The 23494-nt window shown below is 42.6% G+C and overlaps 1 protein-coding gene across 2 annotated transcripts in view; it reads right to left on the bottom strand.

Moving 5' to 3' along the window:
- Nucleotides 1-23494, bottom strand: part of COLEC12 (collectin subfamily member 12) — a 203995-nt gene that overhangs the window by 92346 nt on the left and 88155 nt on the right. Inside the window, exon 1 of one of the 2 annotated variants that reach the window (XM_068563562.1) lies at nucleotides 5427-5527. The exons of the other annotated variant lie outside the window; for it this stretch is intronic. The gene's annotated coding sequence lies outside the window, so the exon portion shown is untranslated. Of the gene's footprint in view, nucleotides 1-5426; nucleotides 5528-23494 lie in introns of those variants that run through there. 2 annotated transcript variants of the gene reach the window in all.

The raw sequence follows: 23494 nt of genomic DNA, 5'->3' as shown, positions 1-23494 counted from the left end.
CTGCCAGACTCTTGTTTCACAGGTGCCACCTCAACCTGTGGCAGTTTCCAGGACCCGGAAGTGCTTTGCCCAGCAGGGGGCGACACTGCTCCCAATCACATCTGCATTCTCCAAGAGCAGGCCTCAGATGCTCCCAAAATCTGGGAAGGGAAGTGAGTCCTGTTACCCAAACCGTGGTTTGTTATGGAAGCAGAGATGGCCTACACCTTTCCCCCTATGAGCTATTTTTCTGAACAAGAAGCAAGATGAGAAACTTGAATTGGAATTTTTTGAAGCAGAAACTACTCTCTGGGACCCAGAGGCTTTTGGAGATGTTCCATTATCTATTTCCTGGCACTAAGGATCATTCAGCAAATGACTCTTTTCTGTGCTCAAAGATGAAAACAATAACAGAGGCAAGGACTCCTTTGGCGCATGTGTTATAATCCCTGAGAGTGAAGAAGGCTCTGCTTTCCTAATGCTTTTGTCACTGTTTAGCAGCAGGTCACAGAAGGCACCTGGACACCCCTTGCTGCTACACTGGTGGGACAGACATTGTCCCCACAGCAGCAAACTGGTGTTTTTCAGGAAGTGACCAACCGTGCAGGGAGCTGTGTTGACAGGGAACTGGTTCCAATCTTTTTTTCTTTTGTTCTTCTTTCTTTTTTAACCTGAATTTCCAGTTGTATTGCAAAGCCATTTCTAAACAATGGGTTTCCCAAACCAGTCTCAAGTTTGGCTGTCAAAGGGTTTTGTTTCCACTGAATTAACATAAACTCTAACAATTTGGGAGGCTGGAGAGAAGCAAGCTCTTTGGTGTGTAGCTGCTTTCGTCTTGTAGAACCAGTAAACTCCCAAGTTTTGAACTGAAAGAGACTCAGGAGATGATATATCCTCTCATTTTGGGAGTGTGTGCAGGTGCCAACTGGAAAGAGGTAAGTGGTAACGTGTGTGCCCTAACAGAGAACAGGGAAGAACATTCTGGAACATTTTATCCTGATCAATTTGGGGATGGGTTGCTTTTGGGAACCTTTGGCAAGTAACTGCATCAAAAGTGTCTCGGTTTTTCAGTGAATACATAACAATGTGTTGAGTTACCAGGTCTGCCCACCATTCTGAGATCTGGAATCTCCTCCCTGGCTATAAACTGGGGATATTTGATGCTATATTGAAATCATCCTTTTGAGTGCTTATGGCTCTCTAGTTATAAGTAATTTTGCTGATCTGGAGGAGAGTGCTGTCTTTTGGGACCCTAGCGTACAATTTAGTGCATTGTATCAGTGGTGGCATTGATGTCTGAATTTCACCCCCTCTTTGTACTTTCAGGGAGAATCAAGTGAAAACAGTCTATATCCACAAAAGTAACACCAAAGTATATGCACACCAAAGTAACTAGATACGAGTTAGCTCTTTAGATGTTCAATGAAAAAGTAGAAAAGAGGTGGCAATGCTTCCACTTAAGTAGAGTACTCCGAAAAGCAATTATTACAACATACAGAGTTCAAGTTCATCCTCATATTTACAATAAGTAAGTTAGCTTTGAGAAGATTTGGTCACTGAATACCAATAGGTAAGATTATTTAAAGTTTCTCCAATGTTTGATGCTACTCTTGCATTATACCGAGAATATACACGTCCACACACTCATGTATGGCAACATGTATGTATGTTTGGTAAATAGAAGGGTGAAAGAACAAATCCTTGGATTGTCTCTGGCCAGTGTATACCTGGGGCCATGCGTGGGGTCCAGCAACTAGAGTGTGCTCTTCCTCCCATGAACAGATGCTTCCCTTTAGCATTCCTGCCTAAGGAGTTGATATTTTTTATGAGTTAACTGCAGGGAGCCTTCCAACCCTACAGTGTTTGGAATTTTTCCCAACAGGCGCTACTCTAGCCTGGTGGCTGCTGAGCATGGTCGTCACGACCTACAGCTCACTGGTCCTTTGGGTAAGTCAGTTGGGCCTGGGAAGGTAGAACAATACCTATACTAAAATCAAAAGACCTGGGTTACGATCCTGGTCCTCCCACCTCACATCCATGCCAACTTGATCAAGCCTCTGTTTTCCCATCTGTCTGATGGGATAATCATACCAGGCCTGCTCAAGGTTTTTATGCAATTCAACTTAGATACTGGATGGGAACAATGCGAATACATTTTACGAGTTGTACTATGTTGTATAAATATTTGGGATTGATTTATGTTTGGCAAAATTTACACTTTTACCTTAGATGCTATTTGGTGAATGCCACAGGCCTTCTGAGACCTAAGCAACACACATATACACACACACACACACACATCAGCCTCTTGGACCTAGGTTTGTACTTCACACAATTACTTTAGCCGCTAAGGAAAAGAACCAAATCTCAAAAGATGCTCAACCCACAGCTTTACTTCTGTAATGTGAGGACTTTTTATGCTACCACCTTCAACCTAGATTCACAGCAATACACGTGCCGGCAGGTCAGGGAACTCTACTTAGCAATGCAGCCTTAATTCCAGGTCAGTTGGAGCCGAGCCATGAGATTGCACTATTAGTCCGGGATAACCAATTACTTTCCTTCCATGATTAAACATCTTTGGAAAAATATTGTTTTTCTTTGTTACATAACCCAAAGTTCAAATTCTTTTGTTCTTGAGGTCTCTGCCAATGAATGGAAGCTCAAGTTCACTGCCTGCTGTCCAATACTTTTTAAGAGCCCCATTGTAAGAAATAATATTCATGGATGATTGCCTAAAAGATATGAAGAACTTCTATTTCTCTAGATACCCTAAATTGTATCCGCACACCAAGCCAAACCATGGAAAAGCTGCAGGCTTAGGCTGAATTGTTCTGGCCCTGTGTTCAGCTGGTTTTACTGAATTACACTTTGGCAGTATGCCATTGGCTTGCATTGAGGGACATTACAAGAAACAGTCCTATAAAAATTGCTAGTGCAGGGAAGATATTTCCACTGTGTCCCCACATTGAGCCTTCGATGAGAATCAATGGAGAAATTTCCCTTGGCTCTTAGTTCCAGCAAAAGCCTGTTTCTTTTGAGCAACTGGCTTTTTTTAATATGGGTATAGCAAAGTTCACAGTTCCCTTTTTGCTTTGGCATCTAGGAAGCTCAGAGTCAATTTTTGTCCCACCCCTAACAACTAACGGTACATAAACTCTATATGAACTAACTGTTCATGGTCTTATTTTTCATCCCTTATATTCCCTACACTTTAAATTCTTGTCTATGTAGTGTGTGTTGGGGTAAACCCCCCTGAATCTTTTTGAGAACAAATGTGTATGGAACTCACTGGCCCTGCATAAGCCTCTTCTAGACCCCAATCTGCCTTTCCAGCCTTGTCTTTGGCCACTTTTTACCTTGAATCTGTGCTCCAGTCACACTGAGCCACGTCACGCCTTCACGGTGCTGTGCTCTTTCGTGTTGTTCTACACCTGCCTGTGTAGGTTCCCCTGCCTGGAATACCCTCTGCCTGTCTCTCAGTCAAGCAAAAGACTGGCAGAACGCAGAGTTCCCGCCTCTGTTCCTGTACAGCTTTTCATCCACACCATCAGCTTATCACATACATTACACACTAGACCAGGTACACCCCTCTGTCCTTTGCTAGATCATAAACCCCTGGAAGGCAATGCCATTTGCACTTGTCTTTGTATCTCCAGATACAAAGTTCCAGATGTACAACAGGTGCTCCACAAACATTTGTAAAATTAACGAGTAAACGAGCGCTCCTGTTCCAGCACCAGCACGCGGGACCCTTCTGATGCTTGTTACCAAGGTTGATAACAAAATGCATTTCAACATTCGCAACCTGGTGATGGTTGCTAGAAGCACAAGTGCGGGTGATGCTGTCTTCCAGAGTGTAGGATACCGGTCCTCAGAGCAGACCCCAGTCCTCCAACTCTCTTCTAGAGACAGCAATACTTGGATGCTCCCGCCGTCCCGCCCCACTACCACCTATGGCATTTGCTACTTGGTCAGTTTCAGCTGTTTGCCATTGGTGAGGCTAACACCAGAACAGCAATCATGGGAAGCCAGAAACAGAAAAAAGTGCAGCTGATTCTGGTTTGTGATTCTATAGGCCAGAGGAGAGGGGCCCAGGAAGGGGGATGGGAGGCAGCCTGGTATCCTGGGGGCAAATATCTATGCATATGACCGCAAAGGAAAGTTAACACCAGAAACCAATTACTCAATCAATTTTCCAAACACTGGGGCGGAAACGATGCTTCTCCAGCCTCCCTTTGTTCTTCCAGTGCCAGAATAGTGTGTTTCTCGTTTGCTCAAGAATCCAGAATATTCTTAGGATGATGAAATAGAACATGAAAAGAGCATCACAGTGTTCTCAGCAGAATGCTGCATCGCGACATATTAAAAGGGCCTTGCACAGCAATGTTCAATACGATAAGCAGTTACTTTCTACCTTGAAGGTTTCCCATTCTTGCCTCTTGCTTTGGTGTTTGCTTTCCTTCGAAATCTGACAATAAAACTAATGGGATTATTACTGTTTCAACAGGAAGACCACTGAATCCAACGCCTCCATTTTACAAATGCACAAGCTGAAGCCCTGTCAGATACAGTGACTTGACCAAGGCCACACAGACCAAGGCGGCAGAACCAATACTGGACCCCCAGCCCACTGTTCCTCCCAGGACACCATACCAGCTGCCTCTTTGTAGGCATACAACAAAAAGCAAGTACAAATAACCAGAAGCTCCTGGGAGAATAAGCCAGTCCATTTGTTTCCACGTTGATGCCAACTCAGTCCAAAAAACTCTTGTATTAAAGGGCTAACAGACTTAGTTGACGGACCCAGCAAGTGATTAATGAGTACAGGGACTAAGGTTGTAAAGAGATGCTGTATCTTCAAGCTTGGCGTCTGGGACTGGTTCGACAAACACTCTGGGAGAGCCTAGCACTGACCCAGTTGCTGGAAGGAGATGAGGTGATTGAAAGCCAAGTGTGGAAGAATGCAGCAGAAACCTAAGACTCAGACCTCCTGCTCTGCTGACGAACGTGTTATGCATGTCACTTGGCAACAGGACATGGCGTGCATCAGCAGAAAGACACTCGGGATTTCTGCAGTTGAGGTGGGAGGGCACAGGGCCCTACAAACAGTTCACAATTCAGCTGGGAGGGTCACAAGGAAGGCGAGAGTGTCGGTGCCCCACAGTCTCAATTCGGCCACAACAGGCCGTCTTATCCCCAATTTTAGGGGCCAAGGGTGTCCACGATCTCTGGGCACACACAACACAAAAGGCAGGCTCGTGAGAGGTGTACCAACTCAACCACAGAAAGAGCACTAGACATTTTTGAGTTTCTGATTGTCTTTTTTTTCAAACAGTAAAAACACGGATAATAATCCTTCCCAGAAAAATGTGAGGTTAAAAGTTTAATCTGAGTTCACAGCACACACATTCCAAGGGGGCACCGTACTTGGGGAAATTACTCACCTAGAGTTTATGTAAGTTCCGAGGCGATTAGAGTCAGCCGACAAATTGGAGCCAGAACACGTTTACATTTAAGGCTTAAAATGTAGATTCCTCTTATGGAAGAAAGAAGGGTGTCAGGGCGGGGGGGAAATCACCCACCACGCAATGTTTCTTGTTAAGGGACCAGACTCCATTAAGTGTCAGTCCGTCATCCCAAAGAGTGTGGAAGATGCCAGTACACGATCCCCCTCTGCCCGTCCCGCTTGAAAAGCGCACGTCACATCTGCTTGCAATCAGCATTTATCTCGCGGCGTGCGTCTGACTCATTGGGAAAACTCAAAGCACATGTCTATTCCTGCTGAGGCGCCGGCCATTACCATGCAATTTACAGGCCCTATGCAACCCTGAGCACATGGCCACAGAGCCGGTCCCGGCTCTGGAGCTGCTGGGTTCGATGACTTTGCTACCAGCTTCACAAATGGAGGTGACACCCGTGTCAGCCTCCACAGAGCTCTCTTGTCACCTCCCAGCCCCAGTCACAATGAATGCTTCTCCTTCTTTGGTGAGGACCCCAAAGGGAAAGTGTTTGGGAAAGAGTGGCCACATGTAACTAATGGGGAACATGTGGCTTGTTAGTTTCTGGAAGCAAACGGCCTGCGTGCAACCCCTCCGAAAAAAGCCTTGGTCAGAAAGCAAAATCAAAGTACTCTTTCTTTTTTTCGAATGCCTGCAGTCTCTGGGGTGGAGCTTGGTGATTGCAGCACACTTTTCACCTGGGTTTCTCTCCGCCACCTAATCTGATTTCAAGCGGCCTCTCTAACAACACTGAAAGGGAGTGCAGCGTGAACCTACTTAACCGTGGTCTATACCAAGCCACACTCTGGGTTGAAAAGTGAAAATTCATCAGACTTAGCATTTTGTCTGCTGGATCTTTTTTTTTTTTTCCTTCTGATTTTGGCTCTAGTCGGCCACAAGTCACAGCAAGGTCATGGCCATAGCGGGTCCACAGAGGTGCCTTTGTGTAAGTTATAAAAAGGTGACCCCTCCAGGCAGCTCAGCCCTTCCGGGAGCCTTTCGGCAAAGCAAAACCTGCACCAATGAATGTTGCAGCAGTGGCAGGAGCTTATCAGCCTTCCCTTTCCAGAAATCTTGAAAAGTGATGGATACTCTAAAGTTTGTTCACCTTAACTGGAAAAGGCCACACACCAGGCTGATAAAATGCAAGGGGCAAAAGGCTCAAATAAAAATCTACCATGTACCCGTCTGTGTTCTAGGAATGCTGGACCTCTGCATGGAGAGGCTGGCATGAGTTATCTGGACCCGATGGGCTTCCAACTGGCCAGGTGACCCTGTAGTATTCATTTTGCTCTAGAACCACCTCCTAGATGGAACTGGTTCCTTTGGTGAGGTGGCGTCCACTTTCCTTGGGTCCTTCCTTAGTTCTGTGTATCTCTGGAAAGATGGGAGGTTTCCTGTCCTCCTGGTTTGTGCAGAATGTCCTCCCTGCTCTTTACTTCTCATCAGTGGCCTGTATCTTCCCTCAGACTTTGCAGGCAGGCCTGTCCTCTGAGGCCACCTCTACCTTTGAACATGCCACCAACCTTTGACCATCAACCTCAGAAGATGCCATTTCCTAGAGCAGTGGGTTCTAAGCATTTTGAACATATATCCTCCAAATCCTTATTTTTTTTTATTCTTTATTTGTTAACATGTACATTATCTACACAGGCTATTACCATTATTTAACATTTCAAGGCACAAAATAGATTTTGAGATTTATCATAACAATTATACATGTAAATTTTCATCCAGATTCCCAGTGACATTTTAAAACTTTTGGAAGTTTTTTGGCCAACTGCTTAGTAAATCAAATTAGATTGCCACTGTTTCTACCTTGTAACACTGTGACTTTGTAGTGTGGTTGGCAAACATTCTGCAGTGGGAGTAGCAGGAGGGCTACTTCTGCCATTTTTGTTCGGTTTTCTTGGAAACTGTATGGTTAGAGTGTTATCTTTAATCCGTGGTTCCTTTATAGGAGTCTTTTCAAGCCAAGTGTCCCTTTTGTCAAGGTTAAAACTAGATAATACAACTGGTAAATCCATTTAACCAGGCACAAGGAACCAGGCACAGGACACTCCATGCCTTTGAATTGGAAAACTTGGAGACAAAAGACTAAAGACTGGACCATTCATTCACTCAGGGTTAATACCAGGTCAGGAAAAAAAAGCAGAGGGGGCTTTTTTGGGGGCTGCCAAAAAAATGCTACTTTCACAGTTGATTCCACATCTACATCATTTCTGGTTTAGAGCACTTCCCAACAAAGGAAGGGAAGCGACAGATACCAAACGTGTCCCAATGTCTCAAATGCCTCTAAAGGGAAGCAGGTAAGGTATACGAGCTAACTTCTTAGGTTTAAAGAAACCCAAATCGGGGCCTGTCTTCGCACGTCTTTCCTCCACAGAAGGTCAGGGAAGCATGGGAACCACGAGACAGTGGAGAGAACCATGAAGTTCCTCTTCCCACTGGCCCATGCTGCCTCTCATCTGGCAACAGTAATATCTACAGTCTTAACACCTCCAGTAAACTGATTTTTGTCACCCCATTCTGGGTTTGAAAAAATGAGAGCTGCTATAGGCACATTCAATCTCAAGGGTCACAACTGCTAGTTTTAGAGGGAGGTTGCTACTTTATCCAAGAAAAGCAACCACTGTCAAGGTGAAAGGAACAGGTAGCACATTTCCTTTCCGCCCACTTCTATGGTAAAAACCCCAAATCAGCAGATTTCTCTGCTGTTGCCAGTGAAGACTTTTCTCTAATGCTTGAAAACAACCGGCCCATCCCACCCAGGCTCCTTGGGAAGGTGGGAGCAGCTCTGCTCGCTCAGTGGGTCCTGATGCAGGGAAGGGCCCTGGGGGAAGGGCGGGTAGCTGCCTGCAGCAAGGTCCAGAAAACCTCAGGATGGGAAAGGAGGGTTCAAGCTAGGGAGGAGTTAGAGGAGGTAGTTAACCATAAGCTAACTCTAAGTTAGCTTATACACTGAACTATCCAACTCAGTGGCATCCACAATGAAATTCAGAGAAGTCAATAATTCTATAAAGAATGAGAAGAAAACTGACATTGAAGCCAACAAAAGACAGGAACAGAGACAGGCAAAACCTCCCTGTTGTCTGGGCCGGCGGGAGATATGGGAGCTGACAGCTTTGCTCTCATCCACATGCCGCCTCTTTTCTCGCTACCTGGAGGTGTTCATATACCCGTGGACTTAAATAAGACAAGAAGGAAAGAATCAAATGCCAGCCTATATGCAGTATCCAGACCTGAAACCTAACCTAAACATATCCAGATTCCTCTGATCTGTTACTAATTTAAGACAAGAGAGTAGGTCCAAATAATGCCAAGCATCTCAGGGCCACCCATGGAAACCAGGCTACTTTATCAGCAGCTCAAGGCACTATTTATAAAAAGCAAAACCAACCAAACAAAACAACCCAAAACAACCCAAACCAGAAATGCCATCCTGGAAAATGCACAACAGAGTCTGAGGTCGAGGACATTTTCTACCCTGCTGGTCTCAGGCCAAGTGTAAGATGCTACTGACAGAGTGAACTTCAGACGGCTGGGGGTGGTTGGGGGGAGTGACCCCTGCACTAGAGACCCAGTGGGGGTGTGTGGCCAGGAAGTGGGGGCTGAGAGAGCAGCTCACTCAAAAGGATCCTTCTCCTCTGTCCCCAGCCCCTGCTGCTGGAGTCCTTTCTTGTCAAACGAGCCCCGAGAGCAGCCCGAGCTCTGCCACCCCACGTCATGTCATTCACTAATTTATTCATCCATTTAGCAAATATTTATTGAACTCCTCTGAAGGGTCAGGCCCTGGGGATACACAATGAATGGGACACACATGGCCTCTACCTTCATCTGAAGCTTTCTCTAAGTCTCTCTGGCAGGTTGTTGGCTTCAGTTTTCACCCTGGTTAAAAGGCAGACGCTGTGGGGTAGAACTGTGCTTTGTGTTCAGTAAGTGGAGTTTTTCAATCCAGGCTGCTGCCCGGTGCTTGGAAGGAGCAGGCCCCTGCCCCAGCCTGGGTTGGATGTGTGGGGAGAAGCATGGTGGGAAATTAATTTTCATCTGCTTCACAGTTTGCTTGGGACTAACCCAACCTAGGACAGGGCTCCCATCTTGGCTCAGTCCTCAGACAGCCCTTGTTAGAGGGCGTCTTGGGGTGGGGGACTGGAGAGGCTCTATTTATTCAGGGTCTATAGATAATCTCATGACAGTTTCAGCAAGGACTTGCCGTTCTCTCTTAGTATGAATAGAGAACCCTCTTCACCTCCATCTGTGTCCCCAGCACAGGTCTGCTGGTAGTGCTGGGAGAAATGAAACTGCAAAGAAAGGCTGGGGCAAGTGGGTATCTAGAAGATGCAAAAGGCCCAGATAAATTCTAATCTGGATAATCTCTGCGTACTGGATGATGATGTGCCCTCAGAGTGGAGCAAGTTTTAGTCTAAATCATGCCAATTCTGTGTTCAACAGTTTACAGGCTAAATGGATCCTTTTAGTCTGTCATAAGTTCATGCACTTGGAAGGACCAATAATGTAGACTTAAACATGCCATAAACTTAAAGGAAACGAGGGTCCAGGGCGTGAGGAGAAATGAGCTATTACTCCTCTGGCAGGGAAAGGCCATTGTATTTCATGTATGATTTGACCATGCTTCAGGAAAGCAATTTTGGCTTTAAATGGCACATTTCTTTCTTCTTTATTAGGCTTCCTGAAGGGTTATTTTACCCCCAGGTACTTTCTTACACTGAGTAGTATTTCAGTTGTGTTGCACAAACCCAGAGGTCTTGCAGAGATCTCAGGAATACTTGGTATGTCACTAACGGTCAACAACCAGCAGACTGTGGTTCTGGAATCCTGAGATGCACACTCGGATCTGTGATGGATGTTTATAACTCTCGGGATGTGTCTCCAATCATTGCAGAAATGCCTGAGCACGTGGCTGTTGGTTGTGCAACGTGAGACGTGACTGACCGTGTTTCTTAAGATGGGCATTTGCGCCATTATTTATTATTGTTCTGGTAACATTTACTATTTCGGAGTGCTTGTTGCTCTGTTCTAAGAAGTAACAATTTGACTATGGATTTTTTTCAAAGTAAGTAGCCTAAGCCTCCTTTCTCTGAGTTTTGGAGCAAGGCAGCATCTGGGAACATATGGTTACAGCTTCCTGAAAAATAAACTGTCCTTCCTTATTTTGTTCAAATGCATTCTTTATCCCTAGTGAAACCAAGATGAGATTAGTTCATGGAATTTTATTTCCTTGGGACTTATCTACATGGGGACATGAATCTCATTAGAGCCTCTGAAGGCAAGGGCTAACAGGATGCAGACCACCTTGCACATGGATGTGATCCCCACTCAACAGTTCTCACCTAGGAACTGCATATGCTCCGTTGTGATACTATCTGCATCCAGGCTGGTTTCAACCTCCTTAGTATTTAGGTATTTTAAATTAGTTATTCATCAGTGAAATCAAATATTTTTATTTGCATTATAGTGCTTCAGATCTGTCACTGCTCATGCGCCACACGGCATGTGGGATCTTAGTTGCCCAACCAGGGACTGAACCCACGCCCCCTTGCAGTGGAAGCACGAACTCTTAACAACTGGACCACCAGGGAAGTCCCCCTGGCTGGTCTTTTAAATAATTCCTCTATAAAATCCCAAGCAACTCTGTCAGGCAAAGCCATGCAGTTACCTTTGGCTTCCTTAAGGGATTCAACCCTTATTCCAGGGGAAACAGACCAGGTTTTCAAAAAGCAAAACTGTTTTCGACTCCTTAGTTGCTCATGAAAGCACAATTATTACCAACAGAAAAGATACTTTCTAACTGTCACTAAGGACTTGTCCTCAGTGTTCTGTGATATCTGCAACTGAAACTCTCCAGGTGTCATGGGGAGGGCCAGAGCCAGGGCTGGGCTTAGACTCACAATGCATCCTCTTGGCACCCAATGTTCTTGATTACGAAGTTGGGCTCTCTTCTCCCTTACAGATCCTCTAAGAAGTACCTCAAGAGAATATGCTCAAAAATTTGCTTCAGTATAATTCTTGGGGGCATGGCAGTGGCCACACCGTGTCATATGAGCTTCATAGCAGGCTTCAAGCCCTCTTTCTTCAGGGTCCAGGGATAGGAAGGCTGAAAACCGTCTGTGCTACGTGATGACCTAGAATTCAGAGGACCCAAGAGGGCCTGAAAGGGACATTTGTCTTCTGGAGCAGTTAACACTTGGTTCCAACAAAGGCCTCCCTCCTAAGACAGCAGAAAGAGTTCTACTCTGGAAGGCACAACGAATGGTCTGAGTTCAACCATGGCATCACCGTGGTTAATGGTTTCCTCACCTGTAAAACGAGGGTTTGGGTATATTCAACAACCTTCCGAACCCCTTCCGGTTCTCATTTGTGTGACTCTGTAATTCTATTCTACATAGAATTATACCCTAGCAGACCATGGTAGAGCAAAACTGTAACATAACAGTACGAAAGAGGGTATTTGTGACAGTTAACCATGGCCAAACAACACAAAGGCTACCAGAAGTGAGGCGAGAAGGTGACTTCTCATGACTCCTTTACTGCAGAGATCTAAAAGATCCAGGAGAAATCTGGCAGGGATCTAAAAGATCCAGGAGAAGTCTTGCCTTGTGAGATGTTCAACCTTCACATAATAAGGGTCTTAGCGGTAGGTGAATTAGGGCTATCTCCATGACTGGTATAACGATCCCACTCCTCTGCCCTGGGCAGCAGTAATAGTTTGTTCTTTGCCTTCAGGTGTATGTTTGGGAGCATCTTGGAGGGTGAGGCATGTGCACAAAAGCTAGAAGCACATAAATCAGGCACAAAGTGGCCTAAGCAAAGTGACTTAGGCCACTAAGTGGCCTAAGTGACCACTTCAGGGAGGGTGTCTAATTGTTTCACAGGAAGTGTCTGACGGTGCCCCTGTTCCTGACAGTGAGCCATCTGGATTCACTTCTCCTTCAAGGGTTAATTTACTTTGCCCTTCAAACAGGGTTTTTTCAACTTCTCATCTATAGTCTTAGCACTCAGAAGAATGCTAATCCTACTGAGAGGACTCTGAGATACTTGGTTCCTAGGCTTTAGTAAACAAAGACTGAGAGCTATGTATGACCAGCTTAGGAGAGACCTTTTGAAAGTAAGAAATACAAACTAGATCAGGGATGGCACAATTATGATAGAAGGACTCAGCCTGGGACTTCCCTGGTGGTGTAGTGGTTAAGAATCCACCTGCCAATGCAGGGGACACAGGTTCAAAACCTGGTCCAGGAAGATCCCCCATGCCCCGGAGCAACTAAGCCCGTGCACCACAACTACTGAGCCTGCGCTCTAGAGCCTGCGAGCCACAACTACTGAAGCCCGCACACCTAGAGCCTGTGCTCCGCAATAAGAGAAGCTACCACAACGAGAAGCCCATGCACCACAACGAAGAGTAGCACCCGCTTGCCGCAGCTAGAGAAAGCCCGCGCACAGCAACGAAGACACAACACAGCCATGAATGAATGAATGAATGAATGAATTTATATTAAAAAAAAGAAGAAGGACTCAGCCTGGACCAGAGCCACTGCCTAAGGGCAACCAGGTCCTTAATGAGTGGAATTGGTAACTAATAGCAAACCCCACTTTATCTTCTGTGTGGTTTGTTGTATGTACATATGAGTGGCAAATTGTGTAAGGTCTTCACTTATCACAGAGTGTGATTTCAACCACTCCCAAGAAATCCTTTTGTTGTCTTCATACAGACCCTGTGTTAAAAAAAGACAAAAACACACAAACAAACCAAACAACTTTCAGGGGTTGTTATAAATAGATTTGAACACAGGTGACCATAAAAGACAAGATTCTGATGCCCAGAGTGGGAAAATTCAGGCTAGCAGCACCCACCTGCCCCACCCTTGAATACACAGAACACAGCACTGGGTGTGCTAACACTATACACACTTGCATAGAGGCACTAAAGAACAGTATATTAAGCAAAGAGTGTTTTGTTGGTGGTATTTGTTTTATTTTCAGTGATGATTTACTGTCCAACTTTCTGAAAAGACAGTTTTAACTGAAAACACATCCATCTAATTTCTTTTGGAAATCTCTATCAAAAAGATAAATGGAGGTCATGATTACAGTTGTATTTCCATTAGCTAACCAAAATGAAGAGCTGAGGAAATTATCCAGTTTGGGCAAAGGTAAGAGGATAGTTATCCTTTCAAATCTAAAATGTCCACACTGCCAATTTCACCAGGTCATTGGGCAGCCTTCTGATTCACCTGAAGCCAGGTAAACATGGCGCAGGGTTGGCTCACCTGTCATTCTCACATTCCTATAGTATTAAAAAAAGGGGGTGGGAAGAGGTTTTCTTTTGCTGCTCTGGAATTGGAAGAACCCCAAGATCCAGCCCAGGTCGTTTTCCTTTTCCCCAGATGTATTTCTAGTTGGTTTATTTTTTTAATTTATTTTAGGTAAAATGAGAATAGCAAAACCACGTGAAGATTAAGCATGAAATGGAAACTCTGATGTCTTCAGCTTCACACATGGCGGCACCAATGTGCTTGTGTAATACAGTAACGAAAGCACTGCTAGCTGAACTTCGGTGACTTCTTTTGATCCCTTGAAATCTGTTTATTCCCTTGAACTGGAATAATTCCTGTGGCTTTGTTTGTTTATTAGCAATTGTTTTTCAAAGTTTGGAAAAATGTAGCAAAAAAAAAAGAAAGAAAGAAAAGCAAGTGATAAAACAAGAATATCATTCCTCTGCCTGCTATTTACAAGACACTAAAATGAATTAAAATTTACTCTAACAATCTCCAAGAATCTCAAAGTGCCATTTCATATGTTTAAAGATATTATCAGTGTGATAGAAATTTATGGGGAACTGGATTATGGTGTTGTAAACCAAGGCTTCTTTTGACCAAGTCATGAACTTGTGTTCCTGAATGAAACAAAATATTCAAAAGACAGGATGGAGCCACATATTGATTTAAAGTGGGACTAAGGATGGGGCTGTATAAACTGAATGAAAATTAGCTACCACTGCACAGGCCTTTCAACCAGGCGTATCCATTCATTCATGGCCACATGGCAGGCAGCCATAGAAACGAGTCACGGATTGCAACAGTGGAGACTTCTGGTCTACCTTCACATCTGCATCTCTCTTTCACCCCATCCCATCCTGTTCTCCTGGCTACCTCTGCTGGGCTTCTGAACCTTTGACTTTGCCCTCCTCTCTCGCTCCCTGCTTGCCCCTTGGACTGGCATGGGACACTGGCCTGGTACTCAGTGCTCTCTAGGACTGGCTTGCAACCCTCTTTGGTTAATTTTTCTCTTGTCTCTTTGGGTAATCACTTCCCCACTCAGGGCTGGGCTCTAGACCCCATGTTCAGCTTTAGCCATCTGTCCAGTACCCTGAGCAGACTGACCCCAGACCCCCCTGAGATGACTGGACAATGTGAGTTAACAGTGGGCACCTTATATTAAGGTGCCTGTACTCCCCAGGCTGCCCTTCCTGTGACAGGACCACAATTACCTGAGAGGGGTGTCCATCCAAACCCCATTTCAAAGGCTTTCCTTGTGATGTCTCCAGGGACCTAGAGTATGAAAAAGCTCAGAGACAGAAAGGTGTCTAGAAGTCTTAGTCAGAAATGGAGTGTGTTAGGCAGGGTTCCCCAGAGAAACAGAACCAATAGGATGCATAGGAATTGGTTCATGCAATTGTGGAGGCTGAGAAGCCCCAAGAGCTGCGGTTGGCAAGCTGGAGACCCAGGAATGCTGATGGTTTAGCTTCAGTCTGAGTCTTAAGGCCTGAGAACCAGGATAATGATCATTGAGACACTAATAAAAGGTCAGCACAGTGCCTGGCCCCTGATAGGATTCCAGCAAATGTCAGTCTCTTCCTCTAACTCCGTAAGAATCAAGTCTTATTAAAATTTGAGAAACAGAAACATTCATATCATACATGTAATCCACCTGTGTTTTCAATAAATAAATAATACATCACATACTGCACTTCCTTTAGCAGTCTTTCTTTTCGATCACTATCTTGTACTAAAAACTCCTGTAGTTCACAAATAGAAAAAAAAAATGTCAGATTTTGAACGTGGAAAGGAACAAATGCAGGATTAAACTGGAATTATTCATAGCTGTCTCAAAGTTGAAACTCTCCAAGGAATTCAAGTATTGCCAGATATCGAGAAAAAGAAAAAAATGGGGAAAGCAAAAAAGAAGGAAAGAGATTTAAGCTTATGTAAGTCGAATTTCAGAGACACGAAATAGGTCTAAACTCATTAATGTGTATGGGGCTCCTTAGGAAATAATTTTGCTACAACTTACTTCACACTAAAACAGGGGTTGAAATGCCTGACTCAGAAAGGACTGTGTTCCATAATTATGACCAGCTTATTAACCTTAAACAAAGTCAATGATTTTTCACAACTGAAAGAATATTATCTGGATATTCTGCATGTAGACAAATGTTTTAGGCTCTAAAAGAAATGTCTCCTTCTCTCCAAAATGCAAGCATTCCTATAAAGAGTGTTGATGAGTTGCTTTACTTATGATTCTGTAGGTATTTATTTACTACTGGAATCTGTCTATTATACCATGGGCACACTTAACATAGCAATACTGGAACATGTTAGCATTGTGGAATCTCATTAATTTGATCCTATAGGTATTTATTAATTACCTCCTATAAGTAGAGGACTCCTCCCTGTTGATGCAGTTATATCTACATTTACACACATAACCACACATATCTGAATAGGCTTCACCTAACTGATTTGGAGTTGCATGGGATTTGCTAGGCACGGGCACACAAAAGAAGCAGGAAAGATCATCTCTGTGTCAGTGAGCTCACAAGCTGACTGAGGCCTGTGGTGGGAGAAAAATGTGGGCAAAACTGGCCTCAAATCCTGGCTCTTCCAATTATTAGCTGTGTGATCTGGAACAAGTTACTTAATTTCTCTGAACTTCAGATCTCATCTCGGTAAGTCAGGGTTAATAATACCCTCCCTGTAGCGTTATTCTGAGGATTAAGTGAAATTATGCGTAAAGTGCCAAGCACGTGGTAGACACTTTTCTTCTTACATAAATCCTAGAAACAAATGTTTCCTGCAGGTGGTTTGGTGCTCTTCTGGTTTGTTAAGTGATGCCGCATGTGCATAAAATACTGAGCTTGGAAAACCAAGCTGACTAAAAATTAAAGTTTAGGACTCCTGCTTCCAGGAGGATGAAGTGGACACACTTTCTCCCATCTCTCCTGTTAAGTATAACTAAAACCCTGGACATTAGATTTAAAACAAATTTAAGAAGACTCTGATAGGTGGAGAAAAGAAGGCAGACTAGCTAAGGATCCCAGGACCCATGGAAAACCACGGTGGTGAGTTGTTCTTCTTTCTTTTTGTTTCACATGCCCCATAGTTAGAATTGAAGCCAGAAACTCTAACCAAAGTTAGAAACACCAAAGGGCACAGATGAAAAAGGTCCCAACAAGTGCCTGCTCTCTCAAGGAAAGGGGCAGCCTAGCAAGACCGCAGACATTTAAATAATGAAAGCTGTGCTCCAGCCAAATACCGCACACACAAAAATGGTGGCCCTACCTCTACCCATGCCAGCCAAGCCCAGGTGGGGAGCCTAGACTTCCCCACCGTGAGGTGCCCCAACACCCCTCTGGAGTGGTGTCAGAGAATGCCCACTGGAGAATCAGGACTCTCACCATTGCCTAGTGATAACAAGGCCACCCCACTGTGGGGTCAGAGGAGACCATGGAGAGAGCTGGAACTTCCACCCCTGCCCAGGATTGATGCTTAGTAATGAGCTATGAGGATAATGAACAAAATGTCACCCCTCAAGTGTCAATGGAGGCTGAGTGGGGGACCTGGATTTCTGCCCCCACCTAAGCAATGAGGTGGTGCCCACCCCTTCCCTGCCGAAGTCCTGTCAGAGAGAGCCAGCTTAAAATGGATTTCAGTAACACCCAGAGTCTCATAAAATAATATGAAAATATCCCAGTTTCATTTGAACTCACTGGCATACCAAGAAGCTGAAAAATCTCAAACTCAATAATAAAAGGACAATCGATAGATACCAATACCCAGAAGACACAGTTTAGGATTCCCTGTCAAGAATTTTAAAGCAGTCATGAAAACTTGCTTCAGTGGGCAATTATGAATGTTTCAAACAAATGAAAAAGATAGAAAACCTCAGAAAGGAAATGGAAAGTCTCAGCGAAGAAACAGATGACCTAAAAAAAAAAGAATCAAATGGAAATTTAGAATAAAAAGAATACAGTAACCAAAATAAAAAGCTGATTGGAAGGGCTCAACAGCAGAATGGAGGGAACAGAGGAAAGAACCAGTGAACTGGAAAGTAGAATAGTATTTTATCCGGACAACAAAAAGAAAATAGATTGAAAACAAGATGAGCCTCAGGGACCTGTGGGACCAAAACAAAACAAAACAAAACAAATCTAACACTCATGTCATCAGAGTTTTGAAAGGAGAGAAGAGAGAGGAGGTGGAAGAGTACGTGAAGAAATAATAGCTGTGAAAACTTCTCAAATTTGGCAAGAGACATAAACCTACAGATTCAGAAGATGAATGAGCCCCAAACAGGGTAAAGCCAAAGAAATTCATGCCAAGACACATCACAATTAAACTTCCGAAAGCTAAAGACAGAGAAAAAAATTTGAAGGCAGCAAGAGAGAAACAACATTTTACTTGTGGGGGAAAAACAATTCAAACAACAGTGGCTTTCTCATCAGAAAAATTGGAAGTAGAAACAATATTTTTCAAATGTGGAAAAAAACACACAAACAAATAAAACAACTAACCCAGAATCCTATATCTAGCAAAAATATCCTTCAGGAATAAAGGGGGAAATGAAGACATTCTTAAAGGATGGAAAACTAAGAGGAGTTGTAGCTAGCAGACCTACTCAGAAAGAATAACTAAATAATTTTCAAACAAAAATAAACAGAAGAGACCTGGAATGTCAAAAAAGGAAAAAAGAATATAGTAAACAAAAATATATGTAAGTGCAATCGATTTTTCTCTTCCTCTTGAGTTGTCTAAATTATGTTTGATGGTGAAGCAAAAATTTTTGACAAAGGTGCAAAAGCCATGCAGTGGAGGAAAGACAGCATTTTCAACAAATGGTGCTGGAGTATCCACAGACAATTCTCACACCTTGTATGAAATTTAACTCAAAATGGATCACAGACTTAAATATAAAACATAAAACTTTTAGGAAAAAATTAGAAGAACATCTTTAGGATCACCAGATAGGCAAAAAGTTCTTAGATTTGACACCAAAACCACAATACATGAAAGGAAAAATTGATAAGTTGAACTTCATCTAAATTAAAAGCTTTGCCTCTGGAAAAATGTCTTGTTAAAGGGTTGAAAAGACAAGTTACATGGTGGAAGAAAATATTTGCATACCGTATCTCCAACAAGGAACTAATAGGGAATATAAAGAACTTGCAAAAACTCAACAGCAGAAAAGTGAATGATCCAATTAGAACATGGGTGAAAGACATGAAGAGACATTTCACCAAAGAAGACAGAGAGATGGCAAATAATCACATGAAAAGATATCCAACATCATTAGTCATTAGAGTAATATAAATTAAAACCACAATTATATACCACAACACACCTATCAGAATAGCTAAAATAAAAAATAGTGACATCTCCAAATGCTGGTGACGATGTGGAGAAAGTAGATCACTCATACACTATGGTGGGAATGTAAAATGGTACAGCCACTGGAAAACAGTTTGGCAGTTTCTTAAACAATGAAACATCCTACTACTCTATGCAATGGCACTCCTGGGCATTTATCCCAGAGAAAGGAAGACTTGGGTTCATACAAAAATCTGTATATGAGCCCCAAACTGAAGACAACCCAGATGTCCTTCAATGGATGAATGGTGAAACAAATTGTGATGTATCCATCTCATGGAATACTACTCACCAATAAAAAGGAATGAAGTACTGATATATGCAACAATCTTTTATTTTAATTGAAAAAAAAATATTTTTTTTATTTTTTATTTTTTAAATCAATTATAGTTGATTTACAATGTTTCAGGTATACAGCAAAGTGATTCAGTTATATGTGTATATATATATATATATATATATATTCTTTTTTTAGATTCTTCTTCATTATAGGTTATTATAAGATATGGAATACAGTTTCCTGTACTATACAGTAGGTCCTTGTTGGTTATCTATTTTATATGTAGTAGTGTGTATTTTTTAATCCAAATTCCAAGTTTATCCCCCCCCTTTCCCCTTTGGTAACCATAAGTTTATTTTCTATGTCTATGAGTCTATTTCATTTGTATCATTTTTTTTAAGATTCCACATATAAGTGATATCATATAATATTTCTTTCTTTGTCTGTCTTACTTCACTTAGTTTGATAATCTCTAGGTCCATCCATGTTGCTGCAAATGGCATTATTTCATTCATTTCTATGGCTGAGTAGTATTCCACTGTATACATATGCCACATCTTCTTTACCCATTCATCTGCCGATGGACATTTAGGTTGCTTCCATGTCTTGGCTATTATAAATATTGCTGCTATGAACATTGGGGTACATGTATCTTTTCAAACTAGAGTTTTTGTCTTTTCCATATATGTGCCCAGGAGCGGGATTGTTGGGTCATATGTTAATTCTATTTTTAGTTTTTTAAGGAACCTCCATACTGTTCTCCACAGTAGCTGTACCAATTTACATTCCCCGCAACAGTATAGGAAGGTTCCCTTTTCTCCACACCCTCTCCAGCATTTATTATTTGTAGACTTTTTGATGATGGCCATTCTGACTGGTGTGAGGTGGTACCTCACTGTAGTTTTGATTTGCATTACATACAACAATCTTGATGAAGCTTCAGAGAATTATGCTCACGGGGGGAAAATAAGGGTATACACTGTATAATTCTGTTTATATAACATCCGTGAAATGAAAAATCATAGAAATGGACAGCAGATTAGTGGTTGGTGGGGATTAAGGAGAAGGTGGAGGGGAGGGAAGTTGGTGTATCTATCTATATAAGAGAAATGTGGGAACCTGTGATAATGGACATTTTCTGTATCTTGACTCTACCGATGCCAACACTCCACTTGTGCTATTGTACTATAGTTCTGCAAGATGTTACCATTGGGGGAAACTGGGGAAAGTGTACAGAGAATCACTTTCTATTACTTCTTACAACTGCATGTGAATGTACAATACTATAAAATTTAATGCTCCAGAGACGACTTGCAAACTGGTAAAGAAAGTAAGCAAAAGCAAAACAAAACAAGCAAACAAAAACCAAACTCCTATGCAAACATGGTCTTTAAAGATAAAAGAGTCCTTACTTATCAACTTGTCTGATTTCTTAATCTGAAGCTGGCAAATGGAGGCCCAGAGGTGGACTGATTTGCTCAAGGACAGACCTAGGACTCTGACCACCAAATAGTCTTGGTCCCAGACACCGAGCCTGTGGGCCATAGTGAACACATGTAATGTCTGTGTAGTTAAGAGGGGATGCAGGAGCTGTTTCCTTATCTGAGCACAGACTACTTCACTTGAATTATTTCACTGCTTTTCTGCACCTATTAAAGCTACTGTCACAAAGACAAGGGAGTAGCCTTGATTTTAAAGGTTGAATTCAAAATGCATTTGTGCAACCTTGGAATGAAGCCATTACTTATGATCATTCCTCTAGAATTACATACATTGTTCAATTCAAAGTGAGAACAATAAACATCTGCATGAAGTTTTACAGTTCATTAACACCTATATATTCACTATTTCACTTGATCATAGCAGCAACTCTATGTGGCCTAGGAATTATTGCCATCTCCAATTTTTAGATGAGGCAACTAAGGCGCCATAAAGCTATATAACCAACCCAAAGTTAAAAACTAGCAAATGCAGAATGAGGGCGCCGACCTAGATTTTCTATCTTCAGTTACTGCTGCCTGTTCCTCGAATCTGTTGTGTTCTCCCAGATCTAGGGACAAGATATACCTTAATCCTTACAAATCTAACCCCATCCTGGATGGAAATTCCACTCTCCAGACCCGAAGTTAGGCTTAATTCCTTACCGTCCTGGCTCCAGATCTTCTCTGCACCATCCAGTCATTCTACACAACAACATGCTCTTATTTTTGTGGCTAATTGAATTATAATTATTTGTTCAACTCTCTTATACTAATCTTTGTATCTTCTACAATAGATACCCATTGACGTGACTCATTTGTAAAAGTTGCTTTTCTTGTCTTGTTTGTACATTGGTCTGTCTTATCTGATGACCTCTTTGAAATTTAAAGGCTTTTGGATTTAGATTCTAGAAGTTTCTACAAGGCACTGGCAAGCAGGTTATGTGTCACCACAGAAAAGGAATTGGCTCTTCAGGAACTAAGAGAAATAGAATAAATAGCAGAGCTTTTCTGGCTACATGTGCAATAACATGGAGATTTATTCGGTTGCCTGTCACAGTGACATATGAACCTAATTACATTGTAATTCACGTCTGTCTTTCTTCAACTACTCAATACTCTGGTGTTGAATATGTTAGGCTTATAGTAAGCTGGAATGAAGAAAAATAAATAAAAAACGATAGTCAATAGCACTAGTTCCTGGTCAGGCTACTGAATTTCACTGCCCTCAAATGAGTTATCATTACACTAGTAGATGTGGGTGAGATATTTATGGGGTAGAGAGATGACATTTAAACCTTTTTCTGGATTATCCAGTTCTTATTTTCTTCTTAAAGAAACATAAAGATCTAACAGATCAAAATTCAAACCTGACCTGTTATGGTGTTGATCCACAAAAAAGTCAATTTGGGAATTGTTTCATCAAAAAGCAAAAGCCAACTGAAAATAGTAAAGGCCAGCCAGGAACATGGAGTGAAGTACTTATCACATGCTGGCTATGGTAGGTGACTGAAACATGAAACAGGACTGGGTTTTAGGAGATTTGGAAGAAAGGAAGAAAAGAAAAATGAATCCACTCAGAGGTTGAGAAGAGAGTAAAGGAAGAGTGACCGCCATGATATCTATGAGTTGTGGGTCTCTCTAACTACTCCCTCAATATTTTGATTAAATGTCTTATTACGATATCCTAGAGAAATTCCACCACTCACTTTAAGTGTCTTCTGTGCCTCCTTTCCAGTAGGGAATGGCTTTCCTTATGAGCAGGGAGGTAACGAAGCTTTGGGACTCTTCCCCGCCCAGCTGTGTCCCCTCACACAGCAGGAACACTGTTCACAGGCTTCTCTTTCAGAGAGGGTCATGGGAAGCTCCAGTTCTAGGGAAGATCAAGTTCTGATACGTCTCTGTACTCAAAGTTTTTTAAACTAAGAATAACATTAAAGTTAGAAGACCTGTCTCACCCTGCATTCTCGACAGCATGAGATGACGTTTGGCTAATCAGGGGGAGGTAGAAAAGGAAGAAGGGAGGGAAAAGGCATTCCAGGTAGGGGGTCCAGCAGGTGCAAGGGCATGGATGTGAGGGAGAGTGTGCCAGGTTTAAAGAACGGCAGGAGCTAGGTTCATTCATTTCACATGCACTGTTGAGCACCCGAGCCAGGCATTATTCTAAGGGTTACAGTGACCAACCCAGACAAAGCCCCTGCTCCCATGAACCTGCCTCTGAGCTGGGCATAAAGGGGTGGGGAAGAGACGTAAAATAAACAAGTAAAGGAACATGAAATATATACAATGGATTACTACTCAGCCATAAAAAAGAATGAAATAATGTCATTTTGCAGGAACATGGATGGACCTAGAGATTATCATACTAAGTGAAGTAAGCCAAACAGAGAAAGACAAGTATCACATGATATCACTTATATGTGGAATCTAAAAGGAAAAAAAGACACAAATGAACTTATTTCCAAAACAGAAAGAGACTCACAGACACAGAAAACAAACTTATGATTACCAAAAGGGAAAGGAGGTGGGGGAAGGATAAATTAGGAGGTTGGGATTAACATATACACACTACTATGTATAAAATAGATAACC

This window comes from Eschrichtius robustus, chromosome 14, assembly GCF_028021215.1.
Source record: "Eschrichtius robustus isolate mEscRob2 chromosome 14, mEscRob2.pri, whole genome shotgun sequence".
Classification (NCBI taxonomy): Eukaryota; Metazoa; Chordata; class Mammalia; order Artiodactyla; family Eschrichtiidae; genus Eschrichtius; species Eschrichtius robustus.
This window is presented reverse-complemented; position numbering and strand designations above follow the sequence as displayed.